The sequence below is a fragment of the Lygodium microphyllum genome, chromosome 26, assembly GCF_053477565.2.
Source record: "Lygodium microphyllum isolate KBCC chromosome 26, Lygodium_microphyllum_v1.1.10, whole genome shotgun sequence".
NCBI lineage: Eukaryota > Viridiplantae > Streptophyta > Polypodiopsida > Schizaeales > Lygodiaceae > Lygodium > Lygodium microphyllum.
The window spans coordinates 25,414,429-25,428,049 of NC_141160.1; positions in this window are offsets into that span (position 1 = coordinate 25,414,429).

Below are 13,621 nucleotides of genomic sequence, written 5' to 3' on the forward strand. Positions count from 1 at the left end.
TAGTTCACTCACATTCCTAATATACTCACATTCAAAATTTATGACCTGCACATACATCAGTTTAATCCACTCACTTCCACCTGCTCACTCCTTCACATCATTCTAGAGATTTAGAAGAATAGAAACACACAAGAAACCACATAAGAACTTTAATTTTCAAGAAGAGTAGCATTTGGCTTTTCAGAGCCTAAGAATTGGTTGATGTGCCTCATAGCGGGCTAGGCCATAGGTTTACAAGTCTTAAAATATTCAAAGTTAGCAATAAGGAGAAACCTTCCCATCCATCTATCCATTGACAATATGATTGAACTAGCAACTCAAGAACCTAGGCCATAGCTAGTAGATTGGATGGGGACAGATACATTCATAAAGATTGACCTTAGATGCATTGAATGTGGCATCACTCATATGTATCGTGACCAACACGTAAGGCATCTAGTAGTACGCTTACACAATCCATAGAGCCTAACATCCGAAAGGTTAAAGCCACCAACACTAACCTAGAAGATAAATAGCTAATACTTCATGCATGTCTCAGGGTCAAACTAACTACCAAGGAAGAGCTCTCCATTGATGCTCTCACTGACAAAGGTTATGATTACAACATCATGACTTATGATGTATGGATTGTGGTTGATCAACCTAAACTAGTCCCAAAAAATAAAATCATCAAAGTTTATGGAGGATCATCCTATTCCCTCCTAGGATGATGCAAGATTCTTCAAACTATAGAGACTGAGAGCATGTCCATTGTTTTCTATGTGCTTCCAAACTGATAAGATATGGGTAGAGAGGATTTTCTTGGAAGAACTTTCAAGCATATGACCAGATGTATGTGGACTGTGAAGCATAGTGCATACACTTGAGCTTACCAAATGTCCAAATTGTAACTACTTTCAGCAAAGGGAACCTTGTCTCTTCTTCAAAGATAGGTAAGGAACCTATCTCTGAGTCAAACCACAAAGCTAGGGTGGAAGGCCAAAGAATTATAAAGAAACTCCTCAAGGAAAAAATGGACCAAAAAGAACCAATTAGTAGGAATCCTCCTGGAATCAAAGGAAAGAACAAAGCTACTAAAAATACCACCACAACTTCTCAAGTTGATGAAAATAGAAATGCATCTAGAAGGAATAGAAGACCCAAGGCATATAATCAGAAGTATCAATGGAAAGCTTGTTGAGAAATCAAATGATGTATGCCCATAGAGGCTGAATGTATGCCATAGAGGCTGAATGTGTTCCCAAAAGAGGCTTGCCCATAAGTGGCTTTGTATGGAAGATATGAGAAAAGATGTATGCTCTAAAATCTCTAGGAAGAGATGTTCAAAATCCCATATGCACAATGAGGAGAAAGGTACTATCCAAAAAGCTATAAAGGCATGTACTTGGTTGACACTCATAACAAAGCAATGGAACTATTACTTTGAGTCACTATTAGTGTCATTGTCCATCTTACACAAGAATGTATTTATGAGTCCAATCTAATCTATATTGGAATCTAATTCACTTGTGTAATAGTTAGTCTATTTAAATCTATGTCATCATGAGTTGTACATTCATCTTCCATCCTCCATAGCTTCTACCATGCTCTAGATCTTGTGTTTATCAACATGGTATCAGAGCTTAACTGAGCATGGCACTGCTTCTCTGGACTCTTCTCACTCTCAATCCCTCTCTAGCTCAGTCCAAGCTTAGGTTGAGTATCTAACTTCATCTCCTCACTTGAATCACACTCTATCTACATGTCTGCCATAGCTAGAACAAGACCAACCCATATTGGAGCCCCTGATTCTCTAGAATTAGGGCATATCTTCACTTGCTTTCTTTTGGGGGATTCTTTCCAAGCTTCGGGTGCAACTTCTCATTAGGTTGCATCATGACATTGGTCACTCATTGGTTCAGCATTGCGTGATTTCATCCTCGTTGTCTGAAAATGCGTCTTGGTCGTACGGTTGCTGCCACATGCACACAACATGCCATTGCTTCTATGAGCCTAGGGAAATGGAAGCCCACTAAAAGAGCTTCATACTCACCAAGTGACTCACTAGAACAGTCACTCTATGCACTCAAAATGGAGAAAAACCAGTCGGGCATGTTAACCCTAATGACAAGCAACCATAGATAACTTCCTAAAGCTTCATTTTTCACTTTATTCTCTCACTCCTCCAAGCTCACCAGAGTTCTTGCCACTCTGATTCACTGGCCTACTGATTCTCTAGTAAGATCTAATCAGCAAAGAGAGGAAGTTCTTAAAGTTTTTGAAGTCTTGAGGACCTCAAGCATCAACACCATAGACATTAACATTCAAGCTTCATTTCTCGTGGCCCAATCTTGGTAAACTCAAGTCTTTGCTACTGAGAATTTCTCAGACTTTAGCAAACACAACCTCATTTCAGCAAGCATTCAAGTGATTTACCAGCAAGGAAGGGACTCAAAATGAGGGACAAGAAGAGCAAAGTCAAGCTCAAAGAAGCTGCAAGCAAAGTAAAGAGTGACAAAGCAAGCAAAATAAAGGACAAGATGTTGTAAGATCTCAGAAGAAAATCCAATGTAATGTCAAGCAATGAGCCAATCCCAAAAGCTATGTATCACAAGATTTATGTAATAGTTCAACGAGTCATGTCAAGTCACATCAATGTAGCCATCTCAAACTCATTGAGAAAGAAGACCAAAAGGACCTCACAAAGAATACTAGAGCACAAAATAATGAAGAACAAGTCAAAGATGAAGAGGATGAAGACCAAGGAGTCCAAGAAGATCAAAGACACCCAGATTATCGAGAAAAGCAAAGGATGCCAAAGAAGCATGAAGAAGATAAAGAAAGTTATGTTGATGACAATAAAGAAATTTTCCCATAGTGGATCTTTATTTCCCATAGTGCATCTTGTTTTTCCCATAGTCGATCTTGTGTTGCCATAGTGGATGTTGTAAAAACACTACCAAAAATGTAAAGTTTGAAGCCTTAAATTGACTAGGCTACCAAAGAGCTAGTCTCCCGCCATGTCATCATGTAGGGGGGGCAAAAGTCAGCAAGGGTAGAGACTCATCATTTGAGGGGGGGTGTTGAGAAATCAAATGATGTATATCCATAGAGGCTGAATGTATGCCCATAGAGGCTCAGTGAGGAGAATGGTACTATCCAAAAAGATATAAAGGCATGTACTTGGTTAACACTCATAACAAGGCAATGGAACTATGAGTTTGAGTCACTATCAGTGTCATTGTCCATCTTATACAAGAATGTGTTTATGAGTCCAAGCTAATCTATCTTGGAACCTAATTCACTTGTGTAAGAGTTAGTCTATTTAAATCTATGCCATCATGAGTTGTACATTCATCTTCCATCCTCCATAACTTCTGCCATGCTCTAGATCCCTTGTTTATCAACATGGTATTAGAGCTCAGCTAAGCATGGCACTGCTTCTCTAGTCTCTTCTCATGCTCTCAATCCCTCTCCATCTCAGTCCAAGCTTAGGTTGAGCATCTAACTTCATCTCCTCACTTGAATCACACTCTATCTACATGTTTGCCATAGCCAGAACAAGACCAGCCCATCTTGGAGCCCGTGATTCTCTAAAACTAGGGCATATCTTCACTTTCTTTCTTATGGAGGATTCTTTCCAAGCTCAAGGTGCAACTTGACTTGCTTTCTTATGGAGGATTCTTTCCAAGCTCAAGGCGCAACTTCTCATTAGGTTCCATCATGACATTGGCCACTCGTCAGTTTAGCATTGCGTGATTTCATCCTCGCTATCTAAAAATGTATTTTTCTTGGTCGTACAGTTGCCGCCATGCACACACCATGTCGTTACTTCTATGAGCTTAGGGAAATGGAAGCCCACTAAAAGAGCTTCATACTCACCAAGCGACTCACCAGAATAGTAACTCTGCACACTCAAAATGGAGAAAAATCAGTTGGGCCTACTAACCCTAATTACAAGCAACCATAACTAAATTCGTAAAGCTTCATTTTTTACTTTATTATCTCACTCCTCCAAGATCATTGGAGTTCTTGCCACTCTGATTCACTGGCCTACTTATTCTCCAACAAGATCTAATCATCAAAGAGAGGAAGTTCTTGAAGTTTTTGAAGTCTTGAGGACCTCAAGCATCAACACCATAGCCATTAACATTCAAGCTTCATTTCTCGTGGCCCAATCTTGGTAAACTCAAGTCTTTGCTACTGAGAATTTCTCAGACTTCAGCAAACACAACCTCATTTCAGCAAGCATTCAAGTGATTTACATCAAGGAAGGGACTCAAAATGAAGGACAAGAAGAGCAAAGTCAAGCTCAAAGAAGCTGCAAGCAAAGTAAAGAGTGACAAAGTAAGCAAAATAAAGGACAAGATGTTGTAAGATCTCAGAAGAAAATCCAATGTAATGTCAAGCAATGAGCCAATCCCAAAAGCTATGTATCCCAAGATTTATGTAATAGTTCAACCATTCATGTCAAGTCACATCAATGTAGCCATCTCAAACTCACTGAGAAAGAAGACCAAAAGGACCTCACAAAGAATACTAGAGCACAAAATAATGAAGAACAAGTCAAAGATGAAGAGCATGAAGACCAAGGAGTCCAAGAAGATCAAAGACACCCAGAATATCGAGAAAAGCAAAGGATGCCAAAGAAGCATGAAGAAGATAAAGAAATTTATGTTGCTGACAAAAGAATTTTTCCCATAGTGGATCTTTATTTCCCATAATGCATCTTGTTTTTCCCGTAGTCGATCTTGTGTTGCCATAATGGATGTTGTAAAAACCCTACCAAAAATGTAAAGTTTCAAACCTTAACTTGACTAGGCTACCAAAGAGCTAGTCTCCCGCCATGTCATCATGTAGGGGGGGCAAAAGTCAGCAAGGGTAGAGACTCATCATTTGAGGGGGGGTGTTGAGAAATCAAATGATGTATGTCCATAGAGGCTGAATGTATGCCCATAGAGGCTCAGTGAGGAGAATGGTACTACCAAAAAAGCTATAAATGCATGCACTTGGTTAACACTCATAATAAGGCAATGGAGCTATGAGTTTGAGTCACTATCAGTGTCATTGTCCATCTTATACAAGAATGTGTTTATGAGTCCAAGCTAATCTATCTTGGAACCTAATTCGCTTGTGTAACAGTTGATCTATTTAAATCTATGTCATCATGAGTTGTACATTCATCTTCCATCCTCCATAACTTCTGCCATGCTCTAGATCCCGTGTTTATCAACATGGTATTAGAGCTCAGCTGAGCATGGCACTGCTTCTCTAGTCTCTTCTCACGCTCTCAATCCCTCTCCATCTTGGTCCAAGCTTAGGTTGAGCATCTAACTTCATCTCCTCACTTGAATCACACTCTATCTACATGTTTGCCATAGCCAGAACAGGACCAGCCCATCTTGGAGCTCGTGATTCTCTAAAACTAGGGCATATCTTCACTTGCTTTCTTATGGAGGATTCTTTCCAAGTTCAAGGCGCAACTTCACTTGCTTTCTTATGGAACATTCTTTCCAAGCTCAAGGCGCAACTTCTCATTAGGTTGCATCATGACATTGGCCACTCGTCAGTTTAGCATTGCGCGATTTCATCCTCGCTATCTAAAAATGTGTTTTTCTTGGTCGTACAGCTGCCGCCATGCACACATCACGTCGTTACTTCTATGAGCTTAGGAAAATGGAAGCCCACTAAAAGAGCTTCATACTCACCAAGCGACTCACCAGAACAGTCACTCTGCACACTTAAAATGGAGAAAAATCAGTTGGGCCTGCTAACCCTAATTACAAGCAACCATAACTAAATTCGTAAAGCTTCATTTTTCACTTTATTATCTCACTCCTTCAAGATCACTGGAGTTCTTGCCACTCTGATTCACTAGCCTACTTATTCTCCAACAAGATCTAATCAGCAAAGAGAGGAAGTTCTTGAAGTTTTTGAAGTCTTGAGAACCTCAAGCATCAACACCATAGCCATTAACATTCAAGCTTCATTTCTCGTGGCCCAATCTTGGTAAAATCAAGCCTTAGCTACTGAGAATTGCTCAGTATTCAGCAAACACAACCTCATTTCAGCAAGCATTCAAGTGATTTACCAACAAGGAAGGGACTCAAAATGAAGGACAAGAAGAGCAAAGTCAAGTTCAAAGAAGCTGCAAGCAAATTAAAGAGTGACAAAGCAAGAAAAATGAAGGACAAGATGTTGTATGATCTCAGAAGAAAATCCAATGTAATGTCAAGCCATGAGTCAATCCCAAAATCTATGTATCTCAAGATTTATGTAATAGTTCAACGAGTCATGTCAAGTCACATCAATGTACCCATCTCAAACTCATTGAGAAAGAAGACCAAAAGGACCTCACAAAGAAGACTAAAGCACAAGATAATGAAGAACAAGTCAAAGATGAAGAGCATGAAGACCAAGAAGGAGTCCAAGAAGATCAAAGACACCCAGAATATCAAGAAAAGCAAAGGATGCCAAAGAAGCATGAAGAAGATAAAGAAAGCTATGTTGCTGACAACAAAGAAATTTTTCCATAGTGGATCTTTATTTCCCATAGTGGATCTTGTTTTTCCCATAGTGGATCTTTATTTTCCTTAGTGGATCTTGTGTTGCCATAGTGAATATTGTAAAAACCCTACAAAAAATGTAAAGTTTCAAGCCTTAACTTGACTAGGCTACCAAAGAGCTAATTTTGGTGCGCAGATTGGATGCCGTATGCTTGCGTAGTGAATACCGAAAGGTCCCCAAGAACAAAAGAACTCTACTTTTTGCACAAAAGTCAAGGTAAAAAGCATGCACGACATGAACAAGAGACCAATTGAGTGCAATCTCCCCCCATGCCTTGTGTGAGCGCTCCACAAAGCATGTATTTTATGTATTAATCATCTTCAAGCTCAAATAATAGCCCAAATTACAAAATAGCACGCTTTTGGCTTTTGAGTTTGCTTTAGCACAAAATAGAAATAAAGCTAATGGGTGGGCGCCCAAAGAGTCAGGCATACCCAATACAATGTCCAAATACAAATATCATATCCAACGCCTCAATAAATAGGCGTGACAAAATATAGATGCCATGCCTAAGGTATGAGCCCATCAAAATATAAGTGATAACTTGAATACTCGTTATCCTCCAATGCTTTCCTCTGCCACTGCTGCTATCTCTACACATCAACTGAAGCATTCACAATCGTTAGTAAAATAATACAATTAAACCGACAAAAGTGAATACCTAGCAGTCTTCAGCTACATAAATAAATCAACTGGTTAGAAATCAATCCTAACCTTAATTTATTACGAGTGCGCACTCTAAACTCATAAACGTTTATTAATTTAAAATGTATTTTACGGAATCACCCGCTATGGAATCACCCATGTACACACTAAATTAATGAAACGCCCAAAAAGGATAGGTGTCCCCATCAACTTCTCGCACAAAGAATCCTCTTTATGTATGAGCCCCGGTCAACAAAGTTTACGGAATCCACCATAAAACCTCACAGAATCCACCATGAGATATGCCTCCTGGAATCATAGTGAATGCCGGAAGGTCCCCACGAACAAAAGAACTCTACTTTTTTTCTGGATTAGCATATAGTTTATTATCTTTCAACAACTTGAAAACCAAAGACAGATGTTCATAATGTTCTTTCTCATTTTGACTAAACACCAAGATATCATCAAAGAATACAATAACACAATGCTGATAATTCAAAAATATACGGTTCATCATTCTACTAAATGTAGCAGGTGCATTAGTCAATCCAAAAGGCATCACTAAAAATTCATAATGACCAAATTGTGTTCTAAATGCAGTCTTGAATATGTCAGACTTATCTAATCTCACCTGATGATAACCAGATTTAAGATCTATTTTACTAAATATGGTAGAACCTTGCAGTTTATCCATAAGGTCATCGACTCTAGGAATTGGATATCTATTCTTTATTGTGATCTTATTTAAAGCACGATAGTCAATGCACATACGATAAGTATTATTCTTCTTCTTTACCAACAAAATAGGTGCACCAAATGGAGAACTACTAGGTCTAATCAATCCTCTATTTAGTAATTCCTCAACTTGATTTTGAATTTCTTTTTGCTCTATCTGGTTATGCCTATATGGTGCTTTACAAGGTGGTTGTGTACCAGGAATTAAATCTATTTTGTGGTCTTCTGGACGTGAAGGAGGTAAACCAGGTGGTAGATCTTCTACAAAACAGTCTTTAAATTGTGCAAGAAATTCTTTATGCCTAGGGTGCATATGTTTTTCTTTAACTTGCAGTTCATTCGCCCAAATTAGATAAGATTTGCTACTTTTGCGCAATGCATGTTTAGCTTGAGTATGAGAAAGCAGTGGAAAAGCATTAGATGCATGCATACCATACAATGTAATATGTTTTCCTTGAAATTGAATATTAATTGAATGTGTGGAATAATCTATATCAGGGTTATGCTGATGACGCCAAGGCATACCTAAAATAATATCACTGGACTGTAATGGTACAACTAGAAAATTCCTTCTTTCAGTGTATTCACCAATTTGAATTTTTAAATCATGCACCTCTTGTGTTCCATTATACCTTGTGCCTAAGAATGCTGCTTTAATGCGATAATGTGTAGGAACAGTTTGTAATTTCAATTCTTTCACTAACTTTGCAGAAATAAAATCATGAGTACTACCATCATCATGCAAAATAATCTTTTCTTCTCCATGCACTAAACATTTCATTGTCAATAAAGAATGCGGAGTTGGCATACCTGGTAAAGTATTCGAAGGAGTAGTAATGTCGTCTTCATCTTTCGTGAAATCAGGCATTTCTTCATGTTCGTCATCTTCCATTGCTCCAAGGTAGTTGATATGGACAGGTGGCTTCTTCAATTGGCAATTGGCTGCTAGATGTCCAGGTTGGTGGCATTTGTAACACACTATAGGTTTGCCTTTAGATACATTGTTTGCAATGGCAGGAAGTCTAGGAATATTAGGATTTGGTTGTGAAATTGGCTTGGGGTTTTGATTGGTATTGGATGGTAAAGCAGGTGGTTTTGCCCAAGACTTACGGAAAGATGATGAAGGAAAATGACATTGATTAAATCTTCTAAAATTTGAATTGAATTGCTTAAATCCATAGTTACCATTGGCTTGAAATTGCTGTGGATGCTTGTCTCTTCCTGGAAGCTTGTCTTCAGTGTCATGAGGTAAAGAAATTGCGTCTTCAAGAGTTGCAGGCTTGAACATATTGACTTCAGCGTAGTAATGCCCAAGTAATCCAGACATATACTTGCGCTTGTGTGTCGCTTCAAGTACGTCTTCAAGCATGCGTAACTGGATTAATGCATTCTAAAAGCATTCGGTGTACTGAGGAATAGGCTCACGATCTCTTTGCTAAAGAAGGTCCCATTGCTTTATGGATTTTTCATGGAATTGTGGAGGAAGGAAATTCTGCATAAACTTCTTCTTGAAACTCTCCCAGGTAGTGGGACAATCTATACTCTTATGAACCACGGTCCACCAAAGAGATGCTCTACCCACTAAATGATCAGTGACGCACTTGATTTTATCTTTTTCTGCGTATGTTTCCTCATGAAAGTAATCATCAAATTGACTGATGAATGCAAGAACAGTTTTTCCATCTCGAGTGCCATTGAAAGTACGGAATTTGAAATTTCATTTACTTATATTTGTTTATTTGTGGATGGATTGAGCTTCGAGAGTCGCATCGATGGTACGTCAGATAAGATCTTCAGATTGTGGTTCTTCTTTGTCGGTAGTCGATCTTTGTAAATTAGCCAATTGAACTTGCAATGCTTGCTGAGCTTGTCGTTCTTCATCCAACTGCATCATAATTAAATCCAGCTTTTGCTCCATTGTAGGTTCAGGTAGATCGCCTTCAGCCATTAAATCATCCATATGTGGTTTCGTCATCCTGCAACAAGACCTCACACTCTCAAAATCCAATTAGCGGGATGAGCGTAGCTCAAGATTGGGTGTACAAGGCTTATATATTTTTGTGTGTGGCTTTCACAATCTTCGTCTTTGGCTATTGCGAGATTTGTAATCTTTGAAAAATCTACGTTTTGACCTTCTGCATGTGCTGAAACTGGTTCAACAAGTCTGCGTATGCGAATAGTACCTTCCAGAGAACAACTTTGTAGTTCGGAGCTTCTGCGCAGGAACAGTCCTTCTAGGAGTTTTGAACACAAGTCAGTTTTGACTTCAGGTGACTTGACTGACTTGCAGAGTTGCAGAACTTATGAAACTTGCAGAGTACCAGAACTTGCAGAACTTGAGTGACTTAGAAGACTTGCAAAATTTGTAGACTTTGAAGACTTAGAATATTAGGGAGCTTAGTAGCTTTAGTAACTAAGCTAATCGAATTTTTGTTTTTAGGACGTCAATATATTGTCGACGGATTCGACGCCGCCAAAAACATATTCATGCCGCCCGTTGCCGAATTTTATGGTACAAGCTCCTTAAAGCTTAATACTAAGCTTAGTAAGCTTATTAAGCTTTTAAGCTTATGGATTTTGAAGACTTATCTCTCTGTTTGTTGACGATTTGAAGAAGAGGATGTAGGAGTGGTCCTCCGTCGTTGCAGGCCGGTCCTTCACGATCAGAGGCTAGAAACAAAGGTTCTTGACCGCCATGAATCCACCCGTATCGACCGTTCGCGATGAGATTGATCGTAGAGCTTGATCGTTCCAGGAGCTCCGCCTTCGCTCAAGATGGGTAGCGATTGGAAGCTCTCAATCTCAGCTTCCATTTGATACCACTGGTGCGCAGATCCGATGCCGTATGCTTGCGTAGTGAATGCCGGAAGGTCCCCAAGAACAAAAGAACTCTACTTTTTGCACAAAACTCAAGGTAAAAAGCATGCACAACATGAACGAGACCAATTGGGTGCAATCTCCCTCCATGCCTTGTGTGAGCGCTCCACAAAGCATGTATTTTATGTATTAATCATCTTCAAGCTCAAATAATAGCCCAAATTACAAAATAGCACGCTTTTGGCTTTTGAGTTTGCTTTAGTACAAAATAGAAATAAAGCTAATGGGCAGGCACCCAAAGAGTCAGGCATACCCAATACAATGTCCAAATACAAATATCATAATCATGCACCCATGCGCATACAAAATAATAAACAAATATCAAATGCCTCAATAAATAGGCGCGACAAAATATAGGCGCCATGCCTAAGGTATGCGCCCATCAAAATATAAGTGATAACTTGAATACTCGCTATCCTCCAATGCTTTCCTCTGCCACTGCTGCTATCTCTACACATCAACTGAAGCATTCACAATCGTTAGTAAATAATACAATTAAATTGACAAAAGTGAATACCTAGCAGTCTTTAGCTACATAAATAAATCAACTGGTTAGAAATCAATCCTAACCTTAATTTATTACGAGTGCGCACTCTAAACTCATAAACGTTTATTAATTTAAAATGTATTTTACGGAATCACCCGCTATGGAATCACCCATGTACACACTAAATTAATGAAACGCCCGAAAAGGATAGGTGTCCCCATCAACTTCTCGCACAAAGAATCCTCTTTATGTATGAGTCCCGGTCAACAAAGTTTATGGAATCCACCATAAAACCTCACGCAATCCACCGTGAGATATGCCTCCTGGAATCAGATCTCCCACCATGTCATCATGTGGGGAGGCAAAAGTCAGCAAGGGTAGAGATTCATCATTTGAGGGGGGATGTTGAGAAATCAAATGATGTATGTCCATAGAGGCTGAATGTATACTCTTAGAGGCTGAATGTGTGCCCAAAAGAGGCTTGCCCATAAAAGGCTTTGTATGGAAGATATGAGAAAAGATGTACTCTCTAAAAGCTCTAGGAAGAGATGTTCAGAATCCCATATGCATAGTGAAGAGAATGGTACTATCCAAAAATTTATAAAGGCATGTACTTGGTTGACGCTCATAACAAGGCAATGGAACTATCAGTTTGAGTCATTGTCAGTGTCATTGTCCATCTTACGCAAGAATGTGTTTATGAGTCCAAGCTAATCTATCTTGGAACCTAATTCACTTGTGTAATAGTTAGTCTATTTAAATCTATGTCATCATGAGTTGCACATTCATCTTCCATCCTCCATATCTTCTACCATGCTCTAGATCCTGTGTTTATCAACAAAGCTAGCACAAAGCCATGATGGGTTCCCAAAATGTTGTTGCATGCTCAAGGGTTTTATGCTAGAAATTATTGGATTCGGTTGCCAAAAGAACCCACAAAGCCACCTCTATTGACCATTTCTCAAGGCCCATCAAAATCCAAAACAAGAGAAATAGAAAGAGACCTAAATGCAACTCTAAGTCAAGGACCAAGATACTTGCGGAGATACAAACAGACAAGCTAGTGACCAAGCAACTACTTCTTGAGATGCTTGTATCCATAATTCTAGAAGTGCAATAGTGTGAAGTTCTTGCTAATCCATAAGAGAAACCTATAATGATTGAGCAGTCATCACTAAGTTAGAAAGAGGACACAAAGCAGTCACTACTTTTGGTGATGCTACTCATGTTGAAATAGAAAGTCCAAGGAAGGTGAATATAGATTCCTCTAGTGTTGACAAGCACCAATCCACAAAAGTTTCTAGTCCTTCAAAACAACCAATGTCTCCCAACAATCAAGAACCTTTGTCATCCAAGCCAAAACAGAATATCTAGCAGCAACAACCTAGTGCAGCTCCTCACTTCACTAAAAAGGATCTAGAAGGGATAACTAAGAAAACATTACAGGATCAAGAACCTCCCTTTGAGAGTGGTCAAGAAAAAATTTGGAAATTTGAAGATTGAGACTACTCTTAATCAGTTTGTGGATCCCAATGTGCAATCATCTTTGATTGAAATGATTGACCAATTGACTACCTCAAGAGTTACTACTTCTGATTTTGAGGTAGAGCCCACATAGTCCCAACCTTTGGCTACAACCAAACCTATCATTTCAGCTAAGGAACAAGCATCTTGTACTTCAATCTCACAATAGAATACTAACTCTAAACCAAAGAGCACAATTAATCCCATGATTCACAAATCTTGTTCTTTCCGACCAGAACCTCTAGTGCATTGAAAGCTAGTTAAGAGATCTCTCATGGAGGCTTTAAAAAATATGGAGCAACAAAAGGATTAATCCAAGGTTATGAGTTTTAGGAAACTACATGAAATACTATTAACTTCACTCACTCATGCATATATCTATGTTGACATTGGAATTCAGATTGCCAAGGATGAAAAGCTCTTAGAAAGGGCTCTAATATGGTCGGAGAAATCACAAATTTATTGATGTCATCTAGCTATTGTGAGAGAATTCATGAAGAAAATGACCAAAGCAAAGCAAGAGAAGCATTGCTTGATTCTTGTGTTCCACCCAGTGGCGGTTGAAAAAAACCTAGGTGTAGTGTAATTCCACCTTCAATTTTGAGATTTCACCTTTTTATTTTGAAGGTTCAACCTACCTTAGGGTTTCTTATAGTTAAAGGTTTTTTATGTTCTTATTGTGGAAATTTGGGGTTTTTAATGTATATGGAGTTCACATAAATAAATAATTTATAGATAATTTTAAAATCATTAGTTTTTGTATATATATATATATGTGTGTGTGTGTATGTATGTATGTATGTATGC